This window comes from Piliocolobus tephrosceles, chromosome 17 (assembly GCF_002776525.5).
Source record: "Piliocolobus tephrosceles isolate RC106 chromosome 17, ASM277652v3, whole genome shotgun sequence".
NCBI classification, from domain to species: Eukaryota; Metazoa; Chordata; class Mammalia; order Primates; family Cercopithecidae; genus Piliocolobus; species Piliocolobus tephrosceles.
In genome coordinates, this window is record NC_045450.1 from 65,211,870 (window position 1) to 65,233,569 (window position 21,700).

Here is a 21,700-nt window from a genome sequence, read left to right on the forward strand (position 1 = left end):
AACAAGACAGAGGGGATTTTAAATCATTTCTAAGAGACTTAGATCCATGTCCAGGCTGACCCTAAGGATATTTCTCGCCTGTTTTATTTTTTTATGTTGAATGACATAATGGATGTGAAAGTTCTTTGTGAACCATAAAGACCTTTCTAATGTAGGGGATTGTGACAATGATCTCAGAGTTTGGGAACATCCTGTCTTCTCAGGTTTATTTTATTCTCCATTTTCCAGGGGTCAACAGATTCTAAAGGAGAACAGGACTTTTCTCCAAGACCTCCTATTTCATTTTGGATAGAAGAGAATATAATTAATAATACAGCTATTCATTTAATTACTTATAAAATATTTATTGGAAACTTTCTATGTGTCAAACATTGAACCAGGGTGCTGGGGGAAAAAATGACATAAAAACACAGTTCTTGTACTTAAGGAGATTAACATTAATTTGGTTCTTACTCTGTGACAGGCACAGAGCTGAATACTTCACACACATTATCTCTATTAGTCTTCAGAATGATAATAAGGTAATTACATTATCCACATTTTACAAATAACATGTAAAAACAAAAACAACCACGTCAGTGATGAACATTTATTGAGTAGTGCTGACTGTGGGTCAGGTAGTGACCTAAATGCTTTATAAGCATCTCAACGAATCCTCAAAATATCCTTAAGAGGATTACATTATCCCTATTTCCCAACTAATAACTAACATTTATTGACCACTTAATGTTGGTAAGGCATGGCCCTAAGCACTTTACATGCATTATCTCATTTAATTTTTTAAGAACATCACGAAGGAGATACCACTATTATCCGAGTGCTTAGGCTCTAAGTGCTTAAGGAATATGCCCAAGCTCATCTAGCTGGAATTAGTAGAGTTGACACTCAAACTCAGTTCATTATAAAGCCCACAGTCTAAAGCATGCCACTAGACTGCCTCTCATGAACATATTTTATTCTCAGGATAACTGACTCTCAGAGGGAAAACAAACAAAAAGATGTCAAGGCACACATCACAGCCAACATTAAAGAGGGATTGTTGGGAAATACATCTGAAAGCAGATACTGCCTTTACTCACTTTACAGTCTTTTTGGATAGTTGGTGGCTTCGAGTTTTCAAATACAGACTGCAATTTATCTTAATTTACTATGGGATTTGTACTGTTAGTAAATATAGTCTAATAAATCACTACAAAGAAAAACAAGGTTTTAACCCTTGAATTTTCTTTAGCTCATTGTTGATACCAGGGTTTTCTAAGTAAACTGCCAAGCACTTTACATATAACCATACACCTTCTAGGAAGTGACCTCTTGCCAACTAGAAGATTCTGAAGAGTCTCACTGATCCTCTCCCCAAATTTTATTTAAAGGTGGGGTCTCAATAAATTTCAATCACTTTTTCCCTATAGAAAAATGTATTGCTTCTAAAATGCAGTAATATGAGAATTTTTTTCACCATGATTATATTCTATACCTAATGCTTAATAAATGCATTAATTTAATGCTTAGTTGAGGTTGACATTAGATCTTTAAACACACATATCAAGTCTGAAAGCTCAATCAAAAGCTATTGGCATAGTGATGTGCTATAAATCCAAGACAATTATGACTATTCTGCATGTAATATTCCAGTGTGGGGCCAGGAGGAAGAATGTTACCTTAAATTCCAGAACCTTCTAGAACCTTCCACCTCTCCATATTTGGTCTTTTAGGCTGCTAATGATCCTGGTGTGGTATGTTGGAATGGGAAATGGACTTGGACTCAGAAAGTTTGGCTTCTACACCCATCCACTAGTTGAGTTACATTGCAGGAACCACCCTCCCACTCTGTACCCTACTTTCTCATCTGTGAAATGAGAGTAAACATTATGTCCATATCACACAGTTGCTTGGAGCATCAAATTAGACAAATGTTCATTATTACTATTATAACATTTATTGGTTGTTTCCAATTTACCACATATGAGGATTATGTGCTTTGGGTAGTAATCCCGTTAAATCATTAAAATAACTTCATGAGGCTGGGTGCAGTGGCTCATGCCTATAATCCCAGCATTTTGGGGAGTGGAGGCGGGTGGATCACCTGAGGTCAGGAGCTCGAGACCAGCCTGGTCAACATGGTGAAACCCCATCTCTACTAAAAGAAAATAAAAAATAAAAAACAAAATAACTCTATGAGGTAGGAACTATTTTTCTCCTTACAGTGCCCATAAGGGAAAGTGAAGTCAGGAAGTACACAGTAGTCACAATGCGACAGAGATGCGACTGTTAGAAAGATGCCAACAGATACAGAAAAGGTGATGACTAAGGTTAAAGAAATTTTCAGAGACTTCAACAAGGAAAGATCTAACACAGAATGCTCCAACAAGAGGTATGTCACCCAGATAATAATGCTCTCCATAAGACACACACCAATGGGTATTATCACCCACCCCTGGGAGAATCTACATTCTGTTAAGTGCAACAAACATAACTAGGACAAGGATGCAAAACTTAAGGAGACACCAAAAAGCTTAATAATCAAGATAAACCACATTTAATGTTTTTTTGGGTTTTTTTTGTTTGTTTGTTTGTTTTGTTTTTGAGACAGGGTCTCATTCTGTTACCCAGGCTGGAGTGCAGTGGCAATCACCACTCACATTGCAACCTCTGACTCCTGGGCTCAAGCAATCCTCCCAGCTCAGCCTGCTAAGTAGCTGGGACTACAGACATGTACCACTACACCCAGCTATTTTTTGTATCTGTTTTTTTAGAGACAGGGTTTCGCATGCTTCCCAGGATGTTATTGCAATATTTTTAAAGTAAAAATTAGTGCAAAACATCCATGATGAACAAAATATCAAAACTTTAAATAAAGACAGGTTCTGACCCTACACAGCACAGCTAATTTCAACACTGTTGATTAGTGGGTTTGATTTTTTTTTCTCAATAATTTTGCCTTTACCATTCAGTCAAATCAGTTTTAAGACCTCCTTGTACCTCCTCTATCTCGCCATCTCCTATTTGACTCTTCATAGTACTCTAGTTTTAGGCTTGGCTGCCTGTCAGGTGCAAGTAACATGTGAAAAACAATTCGGGCACATTGGAGTGTTTATTGAGAGTTTGCATAAGGCTAAGGTCAGCTTCCTAGTCCTGGAAATACTACACATACTGCAGGTCCAGAATTAAGGCTCTTCTAGGTACAGTTGCCAGAAATAATATAGGATACCCAGTTAAATTTGAATTTCAGATGAACAACAATTTTTTTGGCATGGGTATATCCCATGCAAAATTTTGGCATATTTATGCTAAAAAAAATTAGCAAAAACAAACAAATTTTCATGGCTGCAAAATGGAATGGAATAGGCCAGAACAATATAGAATGAAAGGTCAGAAGTTCAAATGGAATGGAATGGCATAGAATAGAATGGCTAGTAATAAAATATAATTGCACAGAATGGCATAGAATGGGATGAAGGAGAAGAAAATGAAAAAGAGGAGAATGAAATAGAACAGATGCCTGACATCTAATTTGTTTCAGTGCATTGTCATTTCTTTACACTTGTGAAATTCACAGAGGAAGGGTTTGAATAACTGCTCCCTGAGAGTCATAATAGCTCAGGCTGAGTTTTGCAGATCAAAATAGGGGAAGAGGCCCCTCAATCCTGAAGACCCTCTGTTCAGAATATCCAGCACTAGGAATCTTCTCCTTTGATTTCCAGGTGGGAGAGGAGCTGGGAAACTCTACACTATACATGGTTCCCTTTTAAGTTCTCTCTTCCCTGGATAACTCCTGCACATGCTTCTTCCTAATGCTTGACATGAGACATCTACAGGACAAAGTGATTTTGAAGTAAAATCACACGCAGAGCTTTGACTTTGGTTAATCTGTCTATAAACTTCAGAAACACTATGTTGAAAGACTTGGATGTTGCAAAGGAAGCATGTAAATTTAACTCATAGTTGTCTAGTATCTTCGGAGGGGGCAGAAACAGTTCCAAAGAACACGATTCCAAGAGCTCCCCCAGGGTCAGCTTTAGAGCCAGGATTGTCATCCTCCCATGAGGGACTTTACCCTGCATCACCATGATGTCCTTGGAGACCATGTCCTTAAATGGTAGTCTGTGAGCCTGGAAACCAAAAAGGGATATGGAGCCTAAGGAAACCAGTCTATTTAAAGGTACTGGTGGGAATAGGAAGGTCCCTGGTGGATTAAGAGAGTCAAAGAGTCTCCATGACAGGACCACAGACATCTCACCAGCTCCCCCAGCCTTGAGTTTACCCTTCTCAAGACCCACGGAAAGTCCAAATTTATCAAAGGAGTATGCTAAGGATCAGATAAAACCCAGAGGCCAGAATTTCAGCTGATAGAATTTTGTTAATGTGATTATTACATCACATGTGTATTTTGTGTGTTCTGAAGCATGTTGGCATTCATTACTATGTGATACTCACAGTAAGTCAAGTCTGTGAAAGTTGCTGGGAGGATCTGATTATTCCCATTTTTCAGATGAAGTTTTTGTTTTGTTTTTTTTTGTTTTTTTGAGACAGGGTTTCACTCTGGTACCCAGGCTGGAGTGCAGTGGCATGATCTCAGGTCACTGCAGCCTTGACGTCCTGGGCTCAAGCAATCCTCCCACCTTAGCCTCCCAAGCAGCTGGGACTACAGATGTGCACTGCCACACCTGGTGAATTTTTTTGTATTTTTTGCAGATATGGGGTTTCACCATGTTGCCCAGGCTAATCTTGAACTCTTGAACTGAGCTCAAGTGATCCACCCACCTTAGACTTCCAAAGTGCTGGGATAAAAGGCGTACGCCACCACACCTGGCCTTTCAGATGAAGTTTCTAATGTCCAGAGGTGTTTCATGTCTTGCCCATATCTATGCAGCTGGTAATTAGCAGGGCTGGGACCGTGTCTTGGGTCTTCCAGCTGGATTGCTTGGTGACAATGGGGTACCTCCTGCTATTTGTCTTGGACATCCTGGAAAATAGGCTTCTTCATGAAGAAGAGCTTCAGAGTGAGTTCAGTCACCATTTGACCACCCAAGACCCCTCCTTCTCCTTGCTACAATGGCCAGAATTCCTCTCACACCAGTTGTTCTCAGCACAATGCCTCCCCCAAACATCCTTCTCCATGATATTAATGCACAGTGGTTTAAGGTGACGGGTCCAGGAGTCAGATTGCCTCTGTGTGAATCTTGGCCCTGCCAATTATTATCTGTATTAGATTCCATGAGTTACCTACCCTGTCTTATCTGTGTAACAGGGATGGCAGTACTTACCTCATAGAGTTGGTGTGAGGATTACGTCTCTAGGAATGGGACCAGACACAAATGAAATGCTTAATATTATCCCAGTCCTGAAGTCCTATGGACTTTCAATTCATCATGGATGATTTTGGAAAACTACTGGCATATCAAAAAAGATTAAACCTACCTCTGTCTAATGCCAAAAGCCCAGTGGTTAAGCACCACACCATGCATGTTACACCATCTCCTCTCAAGAATAAGCTCAGCTAATTAGTAAATCAATTATTTAATAAGCAAAACGAATCCCATTTTAACCCAATATACAAAACAGATAATAATATAAAAAGGAACTTCTGTGGATAAACCAGGGGTTGGGTGCCATAACTTAGCTCCTTAAACCAACCCCCATTTACTAGCTCAAAGTTCTGTAAGTCAGAATCCCAGGAGAACTTGAATAGAGTCTCTGCTTTGGGTCTCAAAAGCCAAAATCAAGTTGTTGGCCAGGCTGGGCACTTATCTGGAGACTCTGGAGAAGGGTCCCCTTCCACACTTGTTCAGGCTGTAGGGAGAATTCAGTACCTTGTGATTATAAGACTGGGGTCTCTGTTTCCTTACTGGCTGTCAGCACGTGGTCGCTCTCTGCTCCTAGAAACCACCCACCTTCCTTCTCACGTGGCTTCCTCAAACTCCAAAGCAGCAATGTTGTGTCAAATCCTTCTCATGTTCCTAATGTCTCTGACTTCCTCTTCTGCTACCAGCCAAAGAAAACTCTCTGCTTTCAAAGTGTTCCCCTGAGTGGAGCAGGACCATGTGCATAATGTTAGTATCCTAAGGTCACCTGACTTGGGACTTGAATTACATCTGCAAATTCCCTTCACGGCACTAGCTAGATCAGTGTTCGATCAAATAGCCAAGGGATAAGAATCTTGGGTGGCTATCTTAGCATTTCTCTCTACCAAAGGACCCAAACTCCACATGCCTACCTGCCTGTAGCAGCCCCCAAAGTGCCCTAGAACCCTCTAGAATACAGTTTAATAAGCCTGCTTTTTGTACTCTAGATCAGGGTTTCGCAACCTCAATCAACACTACTGACGTTTGGGGTCAGATAGTTTTTAAAAAAAAAAAAAAAAAAAAAGCATGAATACGTACAATTTTTATTTCTCAATTATACCTCAGTAAAGCTGAAAAAAATTAACAGGATTGAAAGGACAAACCCACAGTTCTATAACAATAATTCTTTCATTAATAAGAATAATTATTCTCAATAATTTCTGTCCTGTGCATTGTAGGATGTTTTGCAGCATCCTTGGCCTCGACCCACTAGACAATGAGCATTTCCAGTGGTAACAATCAAAAACGTCTCCAGATATTGCCAAATGTCCCCGGGAGGCAACATCACCACCAGTTGAAGACCACCGGTCTAGATTAAAATGCAGAGAAGCAGAGCATTTGGTTTCCAGAGACCTAGTGAACTAATTTGGGAGAAAAAGGCATAAATTTGTAAAAGTTTAGAGACAACATTTCAGAATTTAAACCAAAGGCAAAGGTACAGAAATAGTGGTGACAGAAGCTGTGTGCTTGGCTGCTAAGCAAGTGCCATTTACAGATAATAGAAGAACTTCAGGAAATGGGAAGGTTGGGTGTGTACTCCCATTAGATCAGTCCAGGCAAGTCTCATGAAGGAGGAAAAGTCCAGAATTGTATTTTAAAACGAATAATACCACTTCCAGGTTCATCCCAGAGGGCAAGAAGAGAGATGTGCAAAAATGTTATTGGTATTATTAGAAATATTGAAAACTTGGACACAACCTAGATGTACGTGAACAGGGGAAAAGGGTAAAGCAGTGGTGTATTAATCAGAGTTCATCAGAGAAACAGAACCAACAGAACCAATATATTGTGTGTGTATATATGTATGCACAAAATATATATGTGTGTGTGTATATATACACATATATACATATATAGTATATATGTATATTTGTATATATACGATATGCACATATATATATAGTGTGTGTGTGTGTGCATACAGGGTGGGAAGTATTTATTATAAGGAACTGGTTCGTGCAATTATAGAGGCTGACGAGTCCCAAGATCTGCAGTTATCACACCAGGGAACCAGGAGAGCCAATGATTTAGCTCCAGTCCCAGTACTAAGGCCTAAGAACCAAGAGCAGATAGTATATTTCCAGTCCAAACACCAGCAGGCTCAAAACCCAATGTTTCAGTTCAAAAGCCCAGGTTTCCGTTCAAGTCAAAGGCAGGAAAACACTGATGTCCCAGCTTCATGCAGTCAGACAGGAAGACATTTTCTCAGCTGTTTTGTTCTATTCAGGCCTTCAACTGATTGGATGAGGCCCACCCACATTGGAGCAACCTGCTTTACTCAGTCTATCAGTTTAAATGTTAAAATTCACCCAAAAACACCCTCCTGGAAGCATCCAGAATAATGTTGACCAAATGTCAAACCCCATGGCCCAATAAAGTTGACACGTACAATTAACCACCACAAATGGATTCATTCATGCAGACGAAGACCATGCAGGCATTTTTTAACGCAATAAATGCATATATTCTGATCCAGGAGAATGTCCACAATGTGTTATTTGTTTAAAACAAACGTCAACTTGCATAAGAGTATGTATACTATGGTCCCACATGCATAAAAGAGAAAGTAAACTATATGAAACAACATACACATATGCATTTTTAAAGAACGTTTGTATAAACACAGAAAAATTCTAGAAGGATACGCAGCAGACTCAGTGGTTTTCTACCCCCTCCTCCTCCACAGACAGTATGAGGGTATGTGTACCTTACCGGAGACTTTTGGTTTTTTACGTAAATCACTGAAATTCGCTAAGTGCTTGCTAAACACTCAGCACCAGGCTAGCATGCTACATGCACGCTGTCAATTAATATGCATCACTATCTTACAGGGGACATGGGACTAAGGCCTAGGGAGGGTGAATAACTGTCCCAAGTTCACAAGCCTGGGATACTACAGAGCCACTCCTCCATCCCAGGTCTGTCTGACCCACAACAGAGTCCTGCCCATAATGTACTGTCTCTACAAAGAGACAACTTTCATGTAAAATATAAATATTTTCAGTATATATTTTATTCTTTAACATAGAATACATATGTATGTATATATGTTTATAGTTGATGTACCTATATGACTCCTATTTATTTTTAAAGATACATTTTCTTTTCTTTTTTTTTTTTTTGAGATGGAGTCTCGCTCTGTCACCTAGGCTGGAGCGCAGTGGCGTGATCTCAGCTCACTGAAACCTCCACCTCCTGAGTTCAAGCGATTCTCCTGCCTCAGCCACCCAAGTAGCTTGGATTATCAGCCACCCAAGTAGCTTGGATTACAGGCATGTACCACCATGCCTGGCTAATATTTGTATTTTTAGTAGAGATGGGGTTTCACTACGTTGGTCAAGCTGGTCTCGAACTCCTTATCGCAGGTGATCCACCCGCCTAAGTCTCCCAAAGAGCCGGGATTATAGGCGTGAGCCACTCTGCCCAGTCAAAAGAATACATTTTCTTACTTACTCCAAAACAATAGAAATAGATGAGATCTGGGAAAGGAGAAAGCAAAAGCAACTTAAGTAGGGAGAATTTTTTTTTTTTTTTTTTTTTTTACTGTTTTATTTTTCGTCTCCCCAGAAGCAGAGACTAAGTACAAGGACTTAGATGCATGTTTTGCTTGTTGGGGAGATGATCCAGGGGAGTAGGAAAAGCCGAGATAAGGAAATATACAGGCTCACTGCTGCAGATGCCAGGGTTTGATTCTTCTGGGATCTCTGATCAGTAGGTAAAGGGGGAAAAGCTGGGTAGCTTTCCACTGGCTTCCATGCCCGCTTTGTGGAGGGTTAGCTCTAGGGGCGTTAACTCCCCAGTAGAGAAAGTTTGAGGTGGGATTCTGTCATTTGAGGTGTGTCTCACCTGAAGCTGAAACACAAGTAGATCAAGGAGATGCAAGATAGGAAGCCAAAGAAATCGGTTGAAAAATCACCTGAAGGATCACTTCAGCCCAGGAGTTCGAGACTGCAGTAAGTTGTGATTGTGCCGCTACACTCCAACCTGGGCAACAGACTGAGACCCTGTCTCAAAAGGAAAAGAAAAGAAAAAAAAGGCAAAAGAAAATCACCTGAAAGGGGATCTATAGTTCACTTTTGTTTTTCTAAGCAGTCTTTTTTCTAAGAAAAAAAAATACAGAAAGTAGCACAGACTATTCACGTGAGTCAACCCTGACTGGTAACCCACTGAAATACATTTCTGAATGAACGCTGCTGGGAGAGAGGGGCACACAGCCTGCAGATAAGGTTGCAGGGGGATGAAGCCATAACACAGAGCACAGCTCTTTCCTTGTGGGGAGGCCTTTCAGACACTCGTGATGAACCACACAAGCTCTATTGCTCTGAAGTCAGGCTCACAGAAAGGAACAAACGGCAGGGAGAGGTTAACATCAAATTGCATCTGAACTTTCAACTACATTCCTCCTAACAGCTGCCTTGGGTAAGGATCCTGGCAAGTGCTTTTAAATTTTTATTCATGTGCAGACAGGAGAGGAGGTGAGGAAACAATTCTGAGATGAAGAACTCCAAATTATGAGAAGAATGCCAACTGTCAATAATCAAAATAATTCTTCACTGCATAATCAACACCACATCGGCACAGCTGCTGACGAAGAAACAATAAACACCAAATAAAAATAAAAATTTCTCTTTTTTTCCATGCTACCTTACAAGGAAAATCTGTACTGGAGCAAGGCTTTGTAGAATAGTTTCTAAAACATGCAATCAACATTTTCTTGAAATTACAGCTGGTATCCTGTATCTAGCAAACTTCTTTCTTTCCACGTTCTTATTTATACCTTGTAGAGACAGCTTGATACTCAATGGTTAGTGCCATGTGTTTGACAATTGATTGTGTACTGCCCAATGGCACACCTGACTTTACAGTATTGAGATTATATATGTATATGTGTGTCTCTGTTGTACGTGATTAGGATCATGCGACACTGATCAGTTCCACGGGGTCATTAGGCAAGAGTCCCCAACTTGCTCTTCGTTTCATAGGATGACATCAATCACAGTTTGAGGAGCAGGACAATCTCAGGTTTCTGAATTTAACATCACAGGGTCTGGAGTCATTAGAGTGTAACATACTAGCTCTGGACTCAGACAACTGGGTTGGAATTACACCACCACCATTCACTATCATGTGACTTCAGAATGTCACTTGACCTCTGGAGGTCTCAATGTATTCATCTGCAGGATGGGAATAAGAATACTCCCTCATATGTCTGTTGTAAGTAATTTGTGGAATATATTCACACAAGGCATGGCTCACAGTGAGCACATCGCCAGTGCTGGCTATTATAACTGCTCTGGGGTTGAGGAATAGCTTATCCCTCTGTCCTGAATTTCCTTCTACAACATAGTATTGGCCTACACTCCCTTTGACTTAGAAGGATTTCTACTTTTTCCCTATTTATTATAACTTCGTTATTCATTTGGTTGTGAATTGCCCAAAGAACTATTAATGTCTGGATTCCGTAGAGGTTACAGGTAGTGGTGCAAGAGGTTAAGGGTGCCCTAGGGAAATTAACACAAGTCTCCCAGGTCAAAGGGTGAAGATTTACCAGCTAGCTGATTTAGCTCCTTTTCGGAACATATTCCCTTCATGTGGGTGGCTATAGTGTTCTGTTGGTGGTGCTGAAACTTGGAGATGATAGAGAACTATTCCTTCAAGGAAGAGATTTTCATCTTCAATTCTATTGGCCTTGATCAAAAACGAACCCTTGTGAGACTGGCTGCCAAGGGTCACATGGCAGAGGTGGTGCTATGTGTTTCTTCTTTCAGAGCACACAAAAAACTACATTTCTGAGATTCCCTTGGAGTTAGATTAGAACCATGTGGCCAATAGGATGTGAGTAAGAGAGACACTTTTGAGACTTGCCTTAAAAATATCTAAAAATATTTCATTATGTCTTTTATTACCTTTCTTGTTATTATGCATTCTAGACAGAGGGAAGAGAAAATGAAAAGGTCTTGAGACAGAAACAAGGTGATGTGTTAGAAGCCTACCCGGAACTAAGTGTAAGGCCTCAAATATACATATCAAAAAGGAGTGAGTTGAGAGAGGTGGGGAAGGGGTAACCCATTTCAAGAATTAATATGTAAATACTTTGTTCATAGGACACCACCTCAGCCTCTCATTCACAGCCCATTTGTTATTCTAACAAGTTTCATTATCTGGCTTCCAGATCCAGAACAAATTAGAGACAGCTAATCTGCTAATTTTTTTTTATTTTTATTTTTTTTTGAGACAGAGTCTTGCTCTGTCACCCAGGCTGGAGTGTAGTGGTGCCATGTCAGCTGACTGCAACCTCCACCTCCCACATTCAGCAATTCTCCTGCCTCAGCCTCCTGAGTAACTGGAGTTACAGGCGCTCGCCACCACTCCCAGCTAATTTTGGTATTTTTAGTAGAGAAGGGTTTCACCATGTTGGCCAGACTGCTCTCGAACTCCTGACCTCAAATGATTTGCCTACCTGGGCCTCCCAAAGTGCTGGGATTACAGGCATGAGCCACAGTGCCCGGCTGAAGCAGTTAATTCGATGGGAGCACAGAACTGCTACAAGGACACATACCCTCATCGATAAGATGAGGATATTCTATCCCACTCACAAGCCCTTCACTTCTCATAGGTTTACAGAGCCATTCCCTTCAACATTCCTCATACAACATGACGTCAATTCCCTTTTCACTTTAGCTCTCTCCTTTAAACCTCCTCTCATTCTCTTATATCCTCTCACATCAAAATTAAATGCAATGTTGCATGAGTGGCTCTGTCAACAATGACTGGAGCCTGTGTGTAAGAGGCAGCCACAAACTCAAACACTTTCAGGGACAGAAAGGTAGAGTAACTGGGTAAAGAACGCAAGTATAAGACAACAAGAAATAGTGCGCCTCAGGATGAGTAAATGAAGAGAAAACGCCCAGCCAAAGCCATTCTTGCATCAATCATGAGAAAGGATCCAATATTCTGACCCAGATGATTTGCGTAAGTCAGTCAAGACGTGGCATTTTCGCCCAGTATGACTGAAAGAATGGATAGTTCATATTTTAGGGAAAGATGTCTTCATCCCTCCTATTGGACACAAACAAGGACGCATGTGTCGCCATCTTGCCACTGGCCACCACCTTACAACCCTGAGAAGGGCAGGCCCCGCGTTGAGAAAATCAGGATGGAAACGTGGAAGGCACTTGCATCCTTGACGATGCCACAAATCACTGAACCAACCAGTCCTAGAGCGTACCCTAACTTTAATTTCTGTATGAGAACAAATGTTTTCTTTGTTTAAGACAGTTTCAGTTGGGACTTCTCATCTCACCCTCAGCAGCATCCCAGAAAGCACAGAAGTCAATTTTAAAGTGCTGTGATAACCAAATAAGACTTGCCCAGGTGCAAGACAGAACCTTGGGCATTGGATATGTGAATTATACTGTAAGTGCAAAATACTCCCAGATTCTGAAAGACTTAGTGAAGAAGGAAAAAAAAAAAAAAGGATCTGATTAATACACTTTCTATATTGATTACATCTCAAAAGAATAATATTTTGTGTATGTTGTTTTAAATAAAATATATTCAAGTCAGTTTGCCTATTTCTTATCTTTTTTTAATTTGCTTATAGAAGATTAATATTACATATGTGTTCACATTGTATTTCTATTAGACAGCTCTGATCCAGTTATTGTACTTCTTCCAATCAGAATGAAGACATTAGGTCTCTCAAAATTATCTGCTAATACTTCATTTACTGTCCACAAGAATCTCTGATCTCTTCTTAGCCTTTCTAGAGCTTAATCATTCTCTCCATACTGTTTTCTGCAGTTATTTTCTTAAGTGAAGAAATTTATGTTGATCCTAATTATAGCTTATAAGTCCATTGCTACAGGCCAATGGTTCGCCAGAGGACACGCTGGAAATTTGTGGGGGCAGTTTTCAGTTATCACATAAGTGGGAGGGGCACTATAGCATTTAGTGAGCAGGGGCTTGGATATTGCATACTCGATAAGAGAACTGTCTCACTTCCCATTCCCACATGCCAATCCCTATACCTATATATAAAACTGGCCAGAATCTGATTTCATTTTACTTATAAATATAGGTATTTTTTGCTTGGGGCTAATGTAAATGAATTATCCAGGAAAAGCGACTGCTGTGTAAATCAAGGGAAAGGTATACTTTGTTTTGCTCAGAACTTCAGAAGTTATTCATCATTTAGGAAAATCACACATTTACAACAGTGGCACTGCTGGTATATGAGTCACCAAAGTAGCTCAACTGCTTTGATCCACATTTGAGCTTCTCCACTAATTCCTATGCATAGGTACTATTAGGTTGGTGCAAAAGTAATTGCAGTGTTTGCAATTAATAATATACCTGTTAAATTTGTATTTCAAAATGTCAAATATAAAGAAAAAGTGTCAACAATATTCAGTGGAATATTGTCTTCTCTTAAATCCAAACTAATTCATTACATCAGAGGCAAGCATCTAAGTGTTTGGAGGAAGGGAGGCAGGATGGCACACTTCCGGGTTCTTCATTACCAACTTTTCCCGCGCGGGCGAAAATGCAGCCGGCGCCTGGGAAGGTGTAGACCAACCGGGCATGCGCCAGGTGACGTCAATCCAAAGAGACCAAGATTTACCTGGTCGCAACTGCGGAACGCCTCCCCCGCCTATTGCCCTCGCCGCACACGCCCGTCCCCCGCCTATTGCCCTCCCACTCCTAGAAAAGCCGCTCTGGAAGGACGCCACACGGACTTCCCAGCCCCACTCCTGTCGGGATGTCAGGACTGTATCAGGAACCCCACCCAGAGCCCCACCGGGGGACTCTGTCGGCCTCCTCTGCCGGAGGCCGACAGACCTCTCCCTACCCACCTTCTTCCCCTGAAGCTAGGTGACCAAAATAAATTCGCAGTTTTGCTCCTACCCTTGCCTACCCACTGGTTCTTTTGTGCCCGCTCTGGTGGTCTTTAGAAAAAACAAATCACTAAGTACAATCAGTTCTGACATAATATAATATATGCATTCCTACAAATCACTTCACTATGCAAAATCATGCAATAAAAAACAGTGTTTATGGGGAAATGAAATTAGAGGCATAACACTCAAACACTTCAATATTGACGCATTTAAAGAAAAGAAACAAATAAAAATGGTTGCACAGTTTTACAGATGTTAAATGGTTAAGAAATAAGTACTACAATGCACATGGTACTTTACCTTGAAAAAGACCAAAAGTTTGCTTGTGTACCTATGGGCAATGGAAAGGTACAGCTTGTGAGTTACCGTGGAGAGTCACTCAGAAGCTGCACCTTTCTGTGGAAAGGAGAGTTGTACGAATGAGAAGAAAGAGTGTAACACCAGTTGTAGGTGGGTACAGCTCACCACATGCAAAGAACTGAAGTTGCTGGAAGGTGTTTGAGTCGTATGCAAGTGGACTCAGCTGGATGCAGTTTCCTGTGTTCACCTCGTGTTTCTCATGGAAGAAATCGTGCAGAAGCAAACGGAAATGTTTATTTGTTCCTTCCTACATCAGTTGTGCTGTAATTAATTTGTATTTCCAAAACAAGTATTATGGCAGAACCGGTTGTGTGTCATCATATTTCCTAGTGTGATTTTATTTTTTAATGCCTTTTATTTATCCTTTACACTACATTTAGGGCTTTACATTAAAGTTTGGAAATTACACGTCTACGTGGCTGAGACATTCAGTTCACAATAATGAAAGTGGCACTTCAAAATATTTCATATAAAGAGGGTGTTGGGTCTAAAAGGAGTGAGAACCTCTGATCTAACCTACTGAGTAGTTGCTAAAGAATTGCATTTCTATGCATTTGTTACTCCTCTTTGGTATGCGCAATCCATAGACTTAACAAATGTGTCTCCCACAGAGCCATTCAAATCACTAAAATGAATTTTTTTTTTTCCAACACAGGACTAAAGAAAGAATTCAGGTCTTGCCAGTAGAAACTGCCCTTTCATGCATCCATTAACCAGCCCCTAGACATTCATTCAATCACAAAATGACTTCACCTTTCATATCTGTCCATTTTGCCCAGAAGGTTAGCAAAAGAAACCCTGCCCAGGGGCTTCCTGGGTTTAAGCCAGACCTTGAAGCCAGACCATGAAACCAGACCATGCTGCTTGCCACATTCACATAATCCTCTGGCCTAAAATTCTCAGCAAATAGAGAAGCTCATGTCATTGAGCTTTTCTGGAAATGCCTGAGCCTGCTGATGTTCCTTTAGAAAATGGTGTCCTGAATGGAAACCGGTGTTCTGTGGTCTGACCAGCACAGGAAATACCACCACATGAATATAACACCTATTTTGATTTTGCTTTTGATTTGTATAAATGGAGACATTTTCAAAAGAAAAGAAAAAAAAAATTATTGGGCTAGAGCAACAGTTTCCAAATCCCATCACCTGGGTAGTATTTAAAAATACATAGAACCAGTCCCTACTGCAGATACACTGAGGCAGAATTTCTGGAGTTAGTCCCAGTAAGTGACATTAAAAACAATTTCTTCAGGGATTTCTGGTGTGCAGCAATCATGCTTGGAAGCAAATATCTCAGTCATTATCTCCTTCAAGTAGATACTAATAACTACTTGATAACTGGAAAGATAATTCCAGTTAGCTTTCCTACAATTGGAGAAGTTTAGGATTTTTTTTTTTTTTTTTTTTTTTTTTGAGAGCGAGTCTCGCTCTGTCACCCAGGCTGGAGTGCAGTGGCGCCATCTCAGCTCACTGCAAACTCCGCCTCCCGGGTTCACACCATTCTCCTGCCTCAGCCTCTCAAGTAGCTGGGACTACGGGTGCCCACCACCACGCCCGGCTAATTGTTTGTATTTTTAGTAAAGACGGGGTTTCACTGTGTTAGCCAGGGTGGTCTCCATCTCTTGACCTCGTGATCAGCCAGCCTTGGCCTCCCAGAGTGCTGGGATTACAGGCGTGAGCCACCACGCCTGGCCAGTTTAGGATTTTTTAACTAGTGAATGCTAATACACATGCCAACTACTGTGCTAGCGGCTGGGGCTTCAAAACCATGGTTTTCTAACTTATAAGAGATACACAGTCTAATACACAGTGTTGACTGCCATACAAGAGGCAAATATTATGATAAAGCAGGTATTTCCCAACCTTTTTTCATTATTACCACAAGAAGAGCCATTTTAGATATCTTTCCTAATTTCTATCATAAAATTTTATATACTGTATATCTGCTTATGTGTTATGTATATCTACATTTTATATACATAAAAATAATCTTTTTGCTCCCCTTCCCAAATAACCAGTTTAAGTCCCTTGGGGGCAATTTACCTGCATTGAGAATGCATGTGATAAAAGTATATGGAAAGGATAATGGGGCACAGTTAGTCAACTAACTGCCTGGGACAGTCAGGGAAGGCAGATGAGGAAGTGGCATTTGAAGTAGGTTTTGTAGGATAAGTAAAAGTTTCCCATCTGAGAAAAGGGAGAGAAATTGTTTTAGGAGGAACAGCTCCCAAGCATGTTTGCTAAGTATTTACAAAGCATGGTGTGCTCTGAGATCTGTACATCCACAGAAAGAGTGGGGCATTTTTAAATATAGATATTAAAATACAATTTTCATTAAAAACTGACTCTTGGCCAGGCTCACACCTGTAATCCCAGCACTTTGGGAGGCCAAGGCGGGCGGATCACGAGCTCAAGAGATAGAGACCATCCCGGCTAACACGGTAAAACCCCATCTCTACTAAAAATACAAAAAGTTAGCTGGTCGTGGTGATGGGCGCCTGTAGTCCCAGCTACTCGGGAGACTGAGGCAGGAGAATGGCGTGAACTTGGGAGGTGGAGCTCGCAGTGAGCCAAGATGGCACCACTGCACTCCAGCCTGGGTGACAGAGTGAGACTCTGTCTCAAAAAAAAAAAAAAAACAAAAACTGACTGACTCTTATGAGGCATCAAATCCCGGAATCCTTTGCAGGTGGGGTGAGTACCCAGGGAGCAGAAACTGGAAAAACATTGAGTTAGTAAAGACAGGTACTTGGTGCCTTTAATTTCAGCCTACGTCTCAGATGGAAAGGCTCCTGAGTAATAAATAATAGAGCACACTTTGGGCATAGTTCATCCACTATTCTTCCAGACACATTTCGAATACCATTCAAAGCAAGTCGTGAAAGCTCTGATTAATATACAACACAGAGCTCTCTCTATATACTCTCAAGGGTAAAAATACTGCTGAAAAGTCAGTTCTTTTTAAAGCTGAGCATCTAACACCACCTTGTGAATGATAATAAATGACAGGCTAAGCTGCAAGGTAGCCCAGCCCTCTGTCTGGGTCTGCAAGTTTTATTTACACAAAAATGCATACCGTTCTTTGGCCAAGAGACCATGATCGTCTTCCGGTGAGATAAGATTTCCTGTGGGACTTCTGGTATTTCACAATTTCAACTTGGTCAGAAATAGCAACCCAAACTCTCATGGGTTTGTTTTTCTTTTTTTTCTTTTTTTTCTTCTTCTTCTTCATAATTCCCATTCAAGCAACATTAGGAATGTACATGTATTTGCTCTTAAAATAATATTCCAGTTATCATTCCTACAATTGGGGAAGTTTAGGATTTTTTTACAACTTCAAATCTTGCTGAATATTTAGGGAAAAGATGTATAGATAAGGGACAAAAAAAATGTTGTAAGAGAGAAAAGCCATACACCACCATCTTCATCCCACTAAGTATGGACATCGAAACTTAATGTGAAAATGGAAACTCTTGAACTAAACATCTTCAGAAGGGTGGCATTTGGACATTCTAGAATGGAACATGGCAATACTAGTTTTAATCCAAGAAGACGTTCTTCCATGGGTGGTTCCTCTGAAACACAAGCAAGCTGCTTGCTTCTTGATGGTGGTACATTTTTCCTATTCACAGAAGCCTATAGCATGATGAAGTAGAACTTGCTGGGAACTGGGGCATTTGTCTTTCCATACTTTAAAAAAACCACCAAAAAACAGCCATCTGGGTGCTCTGAGAATCAAATCAGGTGCCGTATGTGAATGCAATTCACAAAGGATTTTGGACACTGGTCACTCTGTCTTCTAGGCCCTTCAGTACTTAAGCAAATATCTTGTGTAAAGAGTCCTTCTCATGGTCTTTATCTGCAGTCACATCATTTTCCCACTTTTTTGTGAGCTTCTTGAAGACAGAATCTGTGTCATCATCATCCTATCTCCAGCAGTTACAAGAATGAGGCACCTTATGAGCATATCTTGAGAAAGTAGACAAATGAGTGAATGAATACATGAAGAATGAACTAGAGGAAGTCAGGGTGTTGTCATAATACTATGAAAAGACTTGTCAATCAGTAAGGCTATCTCCCCGCCCTGACAAGTAGCTAGAAGGAGAGCCCTTCATACTAAATGCTAAAACCACCAACAAAACCAGGAGAAAGGCAACCCTTCAGCACATCCCACTCAAAATAAAATTCCCTATCTACAAAAGGATTGTGTTGTCAACTTTCCAGACTAAGAGTGGTCCCCCACATAGAGGGGAATAACACACACTGGGGCCTGTCAGAGGGTGGAGGTTGGGAGGAGGGAGGGAAGCAGGAAAAATAACTAATGGATATAAGGCTTATAACCTGGGTGATGAAATAATCTGTACAGCCAACCCCCATAACACACATTTACCTACATAACAAACCTACACATCCTGCACATGTACCCCTGAGCGTAAAATAAAAGTTAAGAAAAAAAGATGGCCCCCATATTTCAGCAGTTACTCTGAATTAAGAAGTTAGATGCCTGGCTTTCAAAATATTATGTGCAATGATGCTTAATTGTGAAGATAGGTTAGATGCCAGCATCTCTGTCACCAGAAATGCAGGAACACATGTGGAGGAAAAAAAACATAAAGAACACAAAGTCATTCTAAGCTCCACAATAACCTTAGTCAATGCCCAGTGAGCATAAGGTGAAAGTTAATTTTTTTCTACTTGTAATGTACATTTTATCCATTTAGTTGCTCAATACCTATATTAGCCTTTTGGAGTATTTAGTAGTATATTAGTCTGCTAGTGCTGCTATAGCAGAATACCACAGATTGGGTAGCTTAAATAACAGAAATTTATTTTCTCATAGTTCTGGAGGCTAGAAGTTCAACATCAAGGTGCTGGCAAGTTGGTTTCTGGTGAGGCCTCTCTTCTCAGCCTGTAGATAGCCACCTACTCACTGTGTCCTCATATGGTGGAGGGAGATGGATCTCTGTATCTCTTCCCCTTTTTATAAGGACACCAGTCCTGTTGGATTAAAGCCCCACCCATATGATCTCATTTAACTTTTATTACTTCCTTAAAGCCCCTCTCTCAAAATCCAGTCATATTGGGGGTTTGAGCTTCAAAGTATAGGTACGGGGGTGCGGAGATAACTTCAGTCCATAGCAAGCAAACTAAATTTAATGCATACGTTTTTCATTCCTTCATCTGTGAATATTTATTGAAGAACTACGGTGTATCAGATGCTCACTAGGTGATAGAGACACAGCAGTGCCCAAGACAGCCATAGTCTCTTTTCAGCCTCATGGAGCTTTTCATCCACTACTAGAGATAGGAATTAAGCACCAAACTATACATAAACTAATTTCAAAAGTGATAATGGGGAGGAAGAATTAATAGTATAAGACAAATGTAACAAGCATAACTCAGAGCCTATAACTCCATGTGCAAATTGAGATGTTTGGTCATGTGCCGGGCACCACAAAAAATACAAATTTATATCATGGGTGAAAAAAAAATTGAAGAGAAAACCAGTACTCATGAACGAAATACAATTGTGTCTGCCCTCTCCAATTCTAATAACTAGAATTCCATCTATTTCAGTGAGTACCGTTCAGCACTAGATGCATTTATTTCTTAATGGTCATTATGGGCCCAAAGATAATTATAGAAGGATATTGCAGCATTGTTTGTAGAAGAAAGAGTAATAACCAAGTGTCCATCAAAGGGGAATTGGATACATACATAGAATACCTCTATACAGTATTGAAAAGAAGAGACTAGGGCTGTATATACTAATATGAAACCATATACTAAAAAAAGTTATTGCGTTTTAAAAAATGAAGTGCAGCATGACTTGTATAGCGTGCTTCCATGTGTGTGAAATTTCAGGAGAGTCGTATAGATTCAAGTAGACTTGCACATACACAAACTATCTCTGGAAGAATATATGAAACAGGATGACAGCCAGCGGTTGTTGCCTTAAGAAGGGTAAGGGGGTGTATGAAGGTCAGGAGTAGTAAAGAGACATACTTTTATTACAGTTGAAAATGTATATCTTACTAGAGAAAACATGATCTCAAACAGCATATATGAAGAAAAGTTGTGTTAACCAACAGTAGAAGCTCGTTTTGTAATCTGCTCCCATCTCCAATGTGTTTGCTTAACAGGATTCTCTAAACATTTAGACATAAGGTAAATGGAATTAGATGGGTAGAAGGCAAGGTTTAAATACCACTGGGGGAAGTTGGAAGTTGGAGAGTTAAAAAGGTGAGGAGTGAGAGATTCCTATGACCAGTAAACAAAGACATATGTTTGGAGGATGAAGTTTGAAGCTTTGATTAGAAAACGTAATTTTAGGTGGCATATAGCTACTTTATTGGATAAAAAGTGATTCACATAATGAGACAATTATTCCCTTTTCAAGTCTTTTTTTATGGCTCAGTTATGATCAAAGAAGAAGTCTCAGTGTGGTGAAAGTATGTCTTTAAGACCGCTGGACACTTTCCTGAAGTTAAAATTCAATAACACTGTTTTGATTTCATTGTTTCTATTCACAAATACCCTTCTTAGGGCAAGTGACTCTAGCTTCCCACTGACGTATTTTTTCTAAAATAAACGTACTTAATGTTAATTTTTTAATGAGCCATTTTTAATGAAAATTTTAAGTAATACAAGAGGTGCAGAGAGATAGCAAAAATTATAAAGCTGAAACATGAATGACTAAAGTTTCGGAAGCAGCGGCTTGAGAAATTCTTCTCAGCCTGGAGTGTAGGAAAGCTGCACAGTTGTGTGGTTGTGATTGTTGTTGATTTTTTAATTTCCATCCCACCAAAGAAGCAGTGAATAAAAATGAGGGAGTTTTTTTTCTTTTTTTTTTTTTAGGAAGCTGCAGTTTCATTCTCATTGCCAGTGGTATTTATCAAGAATATCGTGCCGGGCGCGGTGGCTCAAGCCTGTAATCCCAGCACTTTGGGAGGCCGAGACGGGCGGATCACGAGGTCAGGAGATCGAGACCATCCTGGCTAACACGGTGAAACCCCGTCTCTACTAAAAACTACAAAAAACTAGCCGGGCGAGGTGGCGGCGCCTGTAGTCCCAGCTACTCGGAGGCTGAGGCAGGAGA

The 21,700-nt window shown here is 40.4% G+C and overlaps 1 long non-coding RNA gene across 2 annotated transcripts in view; it reads right to left on the minus strand.

Moving 5' to 3' along the window:
- LOC111552541 overlaps positions 1-21,700 on the minus strand; it is a 310,028-nt gene that overhangs the window by 273,017 nt on the left and 15,311 nt on the right. The window contains exon 3 of one of the 2 annotated variants that reach the window (XR_002734664.2): positions 17,377-18,570. The exons of the other annotated variant lie outside the window; for it this stretch is intronic. This is a non-coding gene — a long non-coding RNA (uncharacterized LOC111552541). Of the gene's footprint in view, positions 1-17,376; positions 18,571-21,700 lie in introns of those variants that run through there. 2 annotated transcript variants of the gene reach the window in all.